This window comes from Cyprinus carpio, chromosome B2 (genome assembly GCF_018340385.1).
Source record: "Cyprinus carpio isolate SPL01 chromosome B2, ASM1834038v1, whole genome shotgun sequence".
Taxonomy (NCBI): domain Eukaryota; kingdom Metazoa; phylum Chordata; class Actinopteri; order Cypriniformes; family Cyprinidae; genus Cyprinus; species Cyprinus carpio.
This window is the reverse complement of record NC_056598.1, coordinates 27,374,190-27,386,012: the sequence shown is the minus strand read 5'-3', so window position 1 is coordinate 27,386,012 and position 11,823 is coordinate 27,374,190.

Sequence of the window (11,823 nt, the reverse complement as noted above, 5' to 3'; positions counted from 1 at the left end):
ATGTGAAACAAATAAATACTCTCATGAGCCCCAAGTGGAGTTACACGAAACAAAAAGCTTAGGTTAGGTTATCCCACTTTCACCTGCAGTACCTGTTCCATACAGCAGGTGGAGTAGTTTGTCGGGGGAAGTTGTAAAGGGGTCATATGATGCGGGAATTTCTTTAATTTTTCCTTCTCTTGGAGTGTTACAGCTCTCTGGTGCATAAAGAAGATCTGTAAAAGTTGCAAAGATAAAGTCTCAAATCCAACGTAGATATCCTTTATAAAAGCTAAGACGTGTTCACGCGATCGAAAACACTCTCGCTCTATACAAGCACACCCACTGTCTTGTCGGTTTCACTGTAGTGGGAAGATTGGCATATAAGACATCACCAAATTGTTCAAAGCAAAGAAAGAAGGCGCAAACTTTTATCCGCGTGTTATTGTTGTTTTCCGCCGCAATGTTGTGGAGATGCTGTGTGTTTCGTTGTGAAAGCGGATTACTTTGCTTGGCATTCGAAAAGAGGGACACAACTTAGAATCAGTGTTAAGGTTGTATTTAAAAAACTGTTCCGAGGAACAGTTTAACCCAAATATTCAGCTGGTGTGACAGCGCATTTTATGGAGGACTTGTTTCCGTGAAGCCTGACAGAAGTAGCAGTATGGCTCTGCGCGTAAGGCTGGTTTCTGTAAATGGGGGGGAGGCAGTTCCAACTTTGCAAGGATCAGTTTGTGGCTTCTGCTTGCAGCCTTTAACAACTATCATTCCCAAACCTTCTCCTGCCCAAACTAACTCGAGTTCTCCGTGCCCACCTCCGTCTGTCAGTGGCATCAACAGCTTCCTGGCAGACAGGCAGCAGCTAGTGAGGCATCCAGCACCCGTAAAAAATCAGCACTGGAGCTCCTCAGGGCTGGCATTCTCTATGCACACAAATGCTTCTCCTTTGTACACCAATGATTTGTCTAGGGACCCCTCTGTCAAGCTCCTGAAGTTTGCAGACGACACCACACTTCATCTGCAATCATTCAGGACGGTGACGAGTCTGCCTTACAATCACAAAGGTTAAAGAGCTGGCTGTCTGGTGCAGTCTCAACAACCTGGAGCTGAACTCTCTCAAAACAGTGGAGATGATCGTGGACTTCAGGAGCACTCCCCCCACTCACCATCATGAACAGCACGGTGACTGCAGTGGAGTCATTCAGGTTCCTGGGAAACACAATCTCTTTCAGGACCTGAAGTGGGACATATTACATTGACTCCATTGTGAAAAAGGCCCAAGCAGAGGTTGTACTTCCTTTGTCAGCTGAGGAAGTTCAACCTGCCACAGCAGCTGCTGAAACAGTTTCTAACTCCACCATCATTGAATCCATCCTCTGCACTTCAGTAGACTGTCTGAATTCGGCCATGGCTCAGCTACCAAATCTGACCTCAGAAGACTACAGAGAGTAGTCCGGACTGCTGAGCACAACCTGCTGGTACAACCCTCCCTTCTATTCAAGAACTGTACTCATCCAGAGTGAGAAAAAGGGCTGGCAAAAATCACTCTGGACCAGATCACATCCAGCACACTTCCTCTTTGAACTGTTGCCATCTGTGTCGACGCAACAGGGCCCTGAGCACCAGAACGGCCAAACACAGGAACAGTTTCTTCCCTCAGGCAATCCATCTAATGAAACACTTGATAATAACTGTGGAACACACTATGGCTATTTATTTATACCTATATATATATATATATATCAATATATATATATATATATATATATAAAATATACACTTATTTATCTAATACAAAAGCCACTTTTGAGTCTACATTTCAATATTTGTACATAATATACCTGTACATACAAAACTGGCTAGTTATAAGATACCTTCACATACAGTCAATTTGTATATTGATATTCCTTACTTACTTGTTCTGATATATATATATATATATATATATGATATATATAAAATCTATATTATATATATGGCATATATATATATATATATATATATAATTTTTTTTATTATTGTTATTATTTTTTTATTCTTTTATTATCTGTGTTTTTGTTCTGTCACTGTCATTCTGTTGCACTGCGGAGCTTCTGTCACGAAAACAAATTCCTCATATGTGTAAACATAACTGGCAAGAAAGCTCATTCTGATTCTGATTCTGAAGATTAAATTTGTCTTGTTCATACAAAAATTTCTCTGAATAATTGCAGTATTCATAAAGAGAATGTCTGGTCATCTAAAAATTTCCTTCTGGCACACTAAAGCAACATATAGTTAGGAAGATGGCCTAATAATTATATTGAACAATAAATTTGTGCATGTCCATAATTTCTATTAGTGGAGTCATAGCAACTGCATCCATTACTTGTTAATAATTTACATTGTATTTCTCGATAAAAGGTTTTTGATTGTGCCCAGCAATAGACTAAAGTGAGACATGACATATGTTGCTACACTTAAGATGATTTGGTATTTTTTAAAATTCTCAAGTCAAAATATCTTCGAGATGAGCCATTTTGTTGCTGGTGTTGATGTGATACAATATGTAAAAACATCTTGAGAATAAGCTATTTGAATATCAAAGCTCCTCGTGTCTTTCATGTAAATAAACACAAAATCAGCCTGTGCAGCATTTACTGGTGCAATCAGTGTACACTTTTGCCTTCAGTGAGTTTAACATGTTTTTTGTACAGACTGTAGACTGCTCGCTGTATAGGTTTAAATAGCCTTTTCCCACACATGCTAGTATGATCAAACTCGGTGTATTTTCTATTTTGCTATTTGGTGCATCCAATATATTGAAAAATTAGCAGCATGAAATATAAAAATCTCTATTCTATATTCCTATATTCGGTTAGAAATGTAATTCACATAACTGATAGCACTTTGAGAAACAGACAAAAATTGTAGATAAGGAGAACCATAATCATAAAAAATAATAACAACAAAAAAAAAAAATATTACTGCTATGGTGTGTTCAGCTCAGTTTTGCTGAATATCTGAATGTGTTTATTCAAATCTCTTTGCCCACATTGAATGCATATTTTAATTAGATGAGATAAGATGTTACAACAGTGGGGCATGCTGTCACATTTCACTTAAATTTTTTTTGGGGGGGTGGCAAAAAAAAAAAAAGAATACACTGTATTAATGAAACAAGACCACATAGTTGTATCAGACCTGTGAAATTAATGTGAAACAAATAAATACTCTGAGCCCCAAGTGGAGTTACACGAAACAAAAAGCTTTAGGTTGTATCCCACTTTCCCCTGCAGTACCTGTTCCATACAGCAGGTGGAAGTATTGTCGGGGGAAGTTTTAAAGGGGTCATATGATGCGATTTAAATTTTTCCTTTCTCTTTGGAGTGTTACAAGCTCTTGGTGCATAAAGAAGATCTGTAAAGTTGCAAAGACTAAAGTCTCAAATCCAAAGAGATATCCTTTATAAAAGCTAAGACTTGTCCACGCGCTCCTAAAACTCCTCGCTCTAACAAGCCCCCACATGTCTGCGTCACTGTGTGGGAAGATTTGCATAACATCACCCAATTGTTCACACACAATGAAAGAAGGCGTAACTTTTATTCTCGCTGTAGTATTGTTGTTGCCGCCGCCATGTTGCGGAGATGCTGTGTATTTCGTTGTGAAAGCGGAATTACTTTGTTTGGCCTTTTGAAAAGAGGACACAACTAGAAATCAGTGGTTAAGTTGTATTTACAACACTGTTCCGGGAACAGTTTAACCCAAATATTCAGATGTGTGCAGCGCATTTTATGGAGGACTGTTTCCTGAACCTGCAGAGTAGCCTATGATGGCTCTGCGCTCAAAGGCTGTTTCTGTAAAGTGGGGCAGTTCCAACTTTGCAAGGACAGTCTGGGGCTTCTGACTTGCAGTCTGTAAGTATGTTTTTTATATTTAAAGAATTTGCCAATGATGATTCAAACGCGAGTTTTGAGCAGTGTAGAGTAGTGCTTGTTGTTTGTCGGTTTTTGTCGGACATGGTTTTATGTTTACGCGGCGCAATACGATAGGAAATGCAATGCAACGCGTAAAAACAGTATGAGTCATTATAATCAGTAATTATGTCCCTACTGCATGCAACAAATGCCTCGATTTGTAATCGGTTTTATTGATCTTGTCTCGTCGAGCTGGGACATGGCATCACAGTATGGTAAGGGGCGTAATATTTCCGTCACATACTAGAGGTATTCAGCCAATCACAACGCACTGGATAGCTGGCCAATCAGCGTACACCTCGCTTTTCAGAACTATGAGCTTCGTAAAAATCAGCGTTTCAGAAAGCCGGGGCATAGAGGAGCAACAATAATGTACATTATGTGGAAAATAATGTGTTTTTGAACCTTAAACCTCATAAACACATTGCATTACACACAACATAATGTTCTTTTTAGCAACATCATATGACCCCTTTTTACCATTAAAACCATTAAATAATGGTTTCCTGTAGTGTGTCAATGTCAACAACAACACCAACAACAGCAATAATAATAATAATAATAATAATAATAATAATAATAATAGACACAAATTTATCTAGTTTTAGATCTTTTTGTAAATTGTTCCATGGCCAGGGTGCGTAATATGACAATTCAGATTTCCCCAGTTCTGTACAAACTCGAGGTACGTTAAAATGGAAACACTTGAAAGAGCGTAGCTGGAAATTGCCAGAACAAAGACAAAGAAGAGTGTAAAGATAAGCTGGAAGTTTACCTAACATTGCATTACAGATAAAATGTACCAGTGCTGTTCTCTAAATATAGCTAGTGATGTCCAGCAGCTCACCAGCTCATATAAAATGCAATGATGAGTACAGGATTTTGCATTTGTAATAAAACATAATGAAGCATTTTACACTGAATCAAGACTCGAGGAAGCCGCATGCATGTATAATATATCACCATAATAAAGCACACTTATGAAGGTAGCTTCTACAATTTTCTTTTTGGCATTAAAAGTAAAATTAGATTTATTTATTACACAAAAGCCACGCTTCACTTTGAGCTTCCTGATTAGATTAGCAACATATCTATTGAATAAAAGTTTATCATCAATCCAAATGCCCAAGTACTTGTAAGAAGGTACTCTTTCAATCATTTTCCCATCAGATGTAAAACATATTATCAAGTACTTGTGACTGATATAATATTATCAAGTACTTGTGACTGATATAAAAAATAAAAATAAAAACCTGGCATGGAGAATGAAATAAGTGTTAGAATTGTTATTTTGTATATATTAGTATTTGTGGTGTAGTGTCAATTTATCTTCATGATTACCTTTTTTTACCCAAGATGCTTTGTCCAGCGATGAAATGAGACATGCAGAAATGAAAATTAGCTATTTGAATATGAAAATCATTCACATCCCATTATTCACATCTTGCCATCAGAAAAGTCAGAATTTGTGTGTGTGTGTTTGTGTGTGTGTGTGTGTCCATTTTATGGAGGACTGTTTCCTGAACCTGCAGAGTAGCCTATGATGGCTCTGTGCTCAAAGGCTGTTTCTGTAAAGTGGGGCAGTTCCAACTTTGCAAGGACAGTCTGGCACTTCTTACTCACAGTCTGTAAGTATGTTTTTTATATTTAAAGAATTTGCCAATGATGAAACGCAAGTTTTGAGCAGTGTAGAGTAGCGCTTGTTGTTTGTCATTTCTCCGATCACAAATGCAGACATGGTTTTATATTTATGCAGCGCAATGCATAAAAACAGCATAAATCATTATAATCAGTAATTATGTCCCCACTGGATGCAACAAATGCCTCGTTTGTAATGGGTTTTATTGGTTTTGTCTCGTCGAGCCGGGACACGGCATCACAGTATGGTAAGAGGCGTAACATTTCCGTCACACACTTGAGGCATTCAGCCAATCACAATGTACCGGATAGCTGGCCAATCAGTGTACACCTCGCTTTTCAGAACTATGAGCTTTGTAAAAATCAGCGTTTCAGAAAGAAAGGCATAGAGGAGCAACAATAATGTACATTATGTGGAAAATAATGTGTTTTTGAACCTTAAACCTCATAACCTCATTGCACCATATACACAACATAATGTTCTTTTTAGCAATGTCATATGGTTTCCTGTAGTGTGTTTTGGGATATATTACATTAGGATTTAGTGGCTTTAACAAAAGCCATGAATAGAATGTGACCAATTACCAGTAGAGACCAACAGGCGCCATTACAGTTTCCATTAAAACCAATACATTTTTCATTATACCAGTAAAACCATTAAAAATGATGTGATGGTTTCTATTTTTTTTTTCAACAGAAGATTGAAATAAATGTATTATTGTATGAACTAAAATACTTTAAATCTACATAAAAAGAGCAGAATGCAAAATGTATATGACAATGATAAATATAAACCTGAAACAACAGAATTCTTCAATTTAAGTACCCATATGTCTCTGTACGTGTGTGTGATATGTTAATCAGACTAATCACCTTATAGGCTACTTCATTTACTCAATTTTCTAATTCAATAGCTCTCAAATGTAACCCTTTTGTAGAATCGCTGCTGTCTCTTTATGAATGAATGGAATATTCAGGCCAGACAATGCTGAGTGATAAATAGCAGTGGACACTCGGACCTGGGATTTTACTAAAGTGCTATAGGCTACATGCTGTGTATAGTGAGATTGGCAGGCAAAGGTAACCTGATGTAACTGTTCGCTTTTCTTCCTTTTAGCTTCTCCCAACCGCCTTTTTCTTCATGTCTTTTGCTTGCCATCACGAGCCCACTCTCCTTTGCAGTTTTGTTTTTTTTTTAGCAAAAATAGATAGCATTAGCGCCCCCTATTGTCGGCTTTGATGAAGCAGCCAGGCCGACAGCCGTCAGATGGACGGTGTTCTTTTGATTTGTACCCTGTCAGATTTTGCTACCTCCCATTAAAACAGTGGGTAGTACAATTCGACAACGAAAAATGCTACCTGTAAAATTATGTTTTATTAACATCTACACCTGCCAAAACCCTAAACCATACCCTTACAGTAATGCAAATACTGTACAGTGATTATGTGTTATATTCACGGTTGAAGCTAGAAGGGATACAGCTACTGGAAACCAACAATAATTTTTTTTTTCTACCTATTAGATTGTGTTTTATTAAACTCTACACCTGTCCTAAGCCTAAACCTACCCTACCCTTACAGTAATGCACATACTTTAAATATTGTTGTTTAGCATGAGAAAAAGGACGCAATATTTATGTGCCGATGCGCAGTAAACCATGGTTGGAAAATCTGATGGGTAGGAAAAAAAGTCAGGACAACGGCTGTTCTGTACTTCTCCGGAATGTCCAGATGGCCAGTCTGCCCCGGGGCAAGTGTCAGGAGATTTGTTAAACTAAATGGCTAAAGTTCTGGTCCATGTTGCAGCTTGTTCTGCTGTAGCCAAGAACTGAGTCAAACATGTAAATTGGCCATAGATAGTTTGTTTTGTTTTACTTACTATTTAGGGGCAGGGTTAGCTGGAAAAACTAGATAGTATAGCAACATCACTTCTGTAGATGTCTATGACCCTGCTGAGGTGACAGTAGCAGATGTGAGTCTCTCTGTTATAATATAAAGGATTTCAAAGGAAAAAAATCTGAGGTAAGAAATTAGCGTTTCATGTCTGACCGTTAATGGATTTTATATGACAGATCTGGTAGCATCTGAATAATCATGATGTCTTTTAAATAATTTAAAAGTATGGAATAATTAAGTTTGGGTTTTTTTATGTTTTTTAAATATGTCTCTAATGCCCACCAAGACTGCATTTATTCAATACAAAATACAATAAAAACAGTAATATTGTGAAATGTAATTTACTACTGTGATGCAAAAGCTGAATTAAGGCTTAATGATAATAATAATGGCATGCTCTTGATTTTGTCAAGGAGGTTTTTTTTTTTATTTTACCTTCATTTAACCAGGAAGTCTCATTGAGTTTTAAAATCTCTTTTACTATTTCCCCAGTTCTGTACAAACTCGAGGTACGTTAAAATGCAAACACTTGAAAGAGCGTAGCTGGAAATTGCCAGAACAAAGACAAAGAAGAGTGTAAAGATAAGCTGGAAGTTTACCTAACTTTGCATTACAGATAAAAATGTACCAGTGCTGTTCTCTACGTATAGCTAGTGATGTCCAGCAACTCACCAGCTCATATAAAATGCAATGATGAGCAGTACAGGATTTTGCATTTGTAATAAAACGTAATGAAGCATGTTACACTGAATCTGCATGTATAATATATCACAATAATCAAGCACAGTTAGGAATGTAGCTTCTACAAGTTTCTTTTTGGCATTAAAAGTAAAATTAGATTTATTTATAAAATAAAAGCCAAGCTTCGCTTTGAGCTTCCTGATTAGATTAGCAATATATCCATTGAATAACAGTTTATCATCAATCCAAATGCCCAAGTACATGTACTCTTTCAATCATTTTACCATCAGATGTAAAAATACTAATATTATCAAGTACATTTGACTGATATAAAAAAAAAAAAAAAAAAAAAAAAACACTGGCATGGAGAATGAAATTATTGTTAGAGTTGTTATTTTGTATATGTTATTTGTGGTACGCTGTAGTGTCAATTTATCTTCAAGATTACCTTTTTTTTACCCAAGATGCTTTGTCCAGCAATGAAATGAGACATGCAGAAATGAAAATGAGCTATTTGAATATGAAAATTATTCACATCTTATTATTCACATCTTACTATTCACATCTTGTCATCAGAAAAGCCAAAAGTCAGTGCAGACTGAACCTCCTCATCTCATTCTGAAGTTCATTCTGAAGTTTAAATGTTAATAGAAGTATAATTTGGGGTGTTCAGGTGGGTCAGACTCTGATTCAGAGTTTATATAGTGATTTAATTTAGTTTCAGGCTAATATGAAGGAATCTGTCTCAATTTCATATTTAATTACAGTACAAAGAAACAGCAAGTAGTACATTGAAATAAACATGAAATTTTAGAAGAGAAATAGAAAGAATAAAATAGTATTTGCTTGTAAAATGTACTCCAGTAAATAAAGAGTTTGAAAATCCTTTTGTTTGTTTGTTTGTTTGTTTTTTTTTGTCACACAAAATCTGTGCACTTTTTCAAAAACTTGCTAACACTAACCTGGACAAAGTATATTTGCATTTACATTTATTCATTAGGCATTCTTACAAATGAAGAACATCACAAGCAATTTGTTATACACTGCGTTCCAAATTATTATGCAAGTGACATATCAATAGGATTTCGGTACAATAAAGAGTCAGATTTTTGTTTGAGTTGTTTTTCACATCTTTTTAGATAACCGGTATCAGTCTCAGACAGGTTTGTTCAATTAGCTAACAGTTCTATTAGCTTTTTCAATAGTTTGCCAGGTCTTCTTAGGTAAATGGAAACCCTACTTAAAGAAATTGTTCCACATTATTAAGCAAGTCACAGTTCTCATGAAATATGGTGAGGAAGAAAGATCTTTCTGAAGAAGAAAAGTTTGAAACAATGCAATGTCTTGCAAAAGGCATCAAAACAAACAATATTTCATGAAAAGCTAATAGAAATGATTGAACTGTCAAAAGATTTGTGAGTGACTTAGAGCACAGAATAAAGATTTATTAAGGGAATTTTCTGTCAAACAAATTAACTTTATTGTAATAACAGCCACTGCTGAGCAGCAGACAGGTGTTTGAAGCTACTGGAGTCTCAAGATCCTCACCATGCAGACTGACAGTTGTGTGTAAAGCTGCATTTCAGGCACTGCTAACCAAACCTCACAAAGAGAAACCTGCACGGTGGCTTTAAGTAGGGTTTCCATTTACCTAAGAAGAGCTGGCAAACTATTGAAAAAGCTAATAGAACTGTTAGCTAATTGAACAAACCTGTCTGAGATTGATACCAGTTATCTAAAAAGATGTGAAAAACAACTCAAACAAAAATCTGACTCTTTATTGTACCGAAATCCTATTGATATGTCACTTGCATAATAATTTGGAACGCAGTGTATAACAAATTGCTTGTGATGTTCTTCATTTGTAAGTAACTTGGATAAGTCTGCCTAATGAATAAATGTACATGCAAATGTACTTTGTCCAGGTTAGTGTTGGCAAGTCTTTGAAAAAGTGCACAGATTTTGTGTGACAAAAAAACAAATAAAAACAGGATTTTCAAACTCTTTATTTACTGGAGTACATTTTTACAAGCAAATACTATTTTATTCTTTCTATTTCTCTTCTAAAATTTCATGTTTATTTCAATGTACTACTTGCTGTTTCTTTGTACTGTTATTAAATATGAAATTGAGACAGATTCCTTCATATTAGCCTGGAACTAAAGTAAATCACTATAGAAACTCTGAATCAGAGTCTGACCCACCTGAACACCCCAAATTATACTTCTATTAACATTTAAACTTCAGAATGAGATGAGGAGGTTCAGTCTGCACTGACTTTAGGCTTCAGACAAGTGTAACATGCAGACCCCCCCCCCCCACCCACACACACACCACACACACACACACACACAAATTCTGACTTTTCTGATGACAAGATGTGAATAATAAGATGTGAATAATTTTCATATTCAAATAGCTCATTTTCATTTCTGCATGTCTCATTTCATCGCTGGACAAAGCATCTTGGGTAAAAAAAAGGTCATCTTGAAGATAAATTGACACTACAGCGTACCACAAAATAACAACTCTAACAATCATTTCATTCTCCATGCCAGGTTTTTTTTTTTTTTTTTTATATATATATCAGTCAAAAGTACTTAATAATATTACTTTTTTTTTTTCATCTGATGGTAAAATGATTGAAAGAGTACCTTCTTACAAGTACCTTCTTGGGCATTTAGATTGATGATAAACTTTTATTCAGTGGATATATTGCTAATCTAATCAGGAAGCTCAAAGTGAAGCTTGGCTTTTATTTTATAAATAAATCTAATTTTACTTTTAATGCCAAAAAGAAACTTGTAGAAGCAACCTTCCTAACTGTGCTTGATTATGGTGATATATTATACATGCAGATTCAGTGTAACATGTCAACAGACCTGGCAAACTATTGAAAAAGCTAATAGAACTGTTAGCTAATTGAACAAACCTGTCTGAGATTGATACCAGTTATCTAAAAAGATGTGAAAAACAACACAAATAAAAATCTGACTCTTTATTGTACCGAAATCCTATTGATGTCACTTGCATAATAATTTGAAACACAGTGTAACAACCAACAATATTAATAGTACAGCAACTCTTTATTCCTGTTAGTAGATCATGTCACTAACAACAACAAAGTCATGGGTTTGATTCCCAGGGAACACATGAACTGGTCATTCAATTATGTCTTTCCAAGACCGTATGTGGCAGTTTTAGACTATGATGATTTTAAAACACAACCTTCACAAAATCTAATGTCACTGGTACAATAATTAAAAGTTGAAAATTTACAAGAAATAATATGCTGAAATTGTAAAAAGAAGGTGTAATTAACACAAATTAAATGGTTTGGTAAGTTTACCATATTTGGGATGCATTTGTTGACATGAAGTACTGTATTTGAAGTCACAATAAATTTGCAGTGTGCCGTGTGTATTAATGTATTGCAGAACTGTGACACAGATCATTTATGTTTGCTCATCTCTTATAAGAATTCTGCTGAGACAATCAATTTAACAATCATGGACAGGAGTCTGTTTGTGCTGCTTCTGCTCTCAGGTTGGTGTGATCATTTGTAATCTGTATTTATGACATTGTGTTCACATATAGATGGTTTATCATGTTGATTTTAACAGGGCTCTTCTGGGGCAGTTCTAGTCTTTCTCGTCCGTACCACTATATAAAT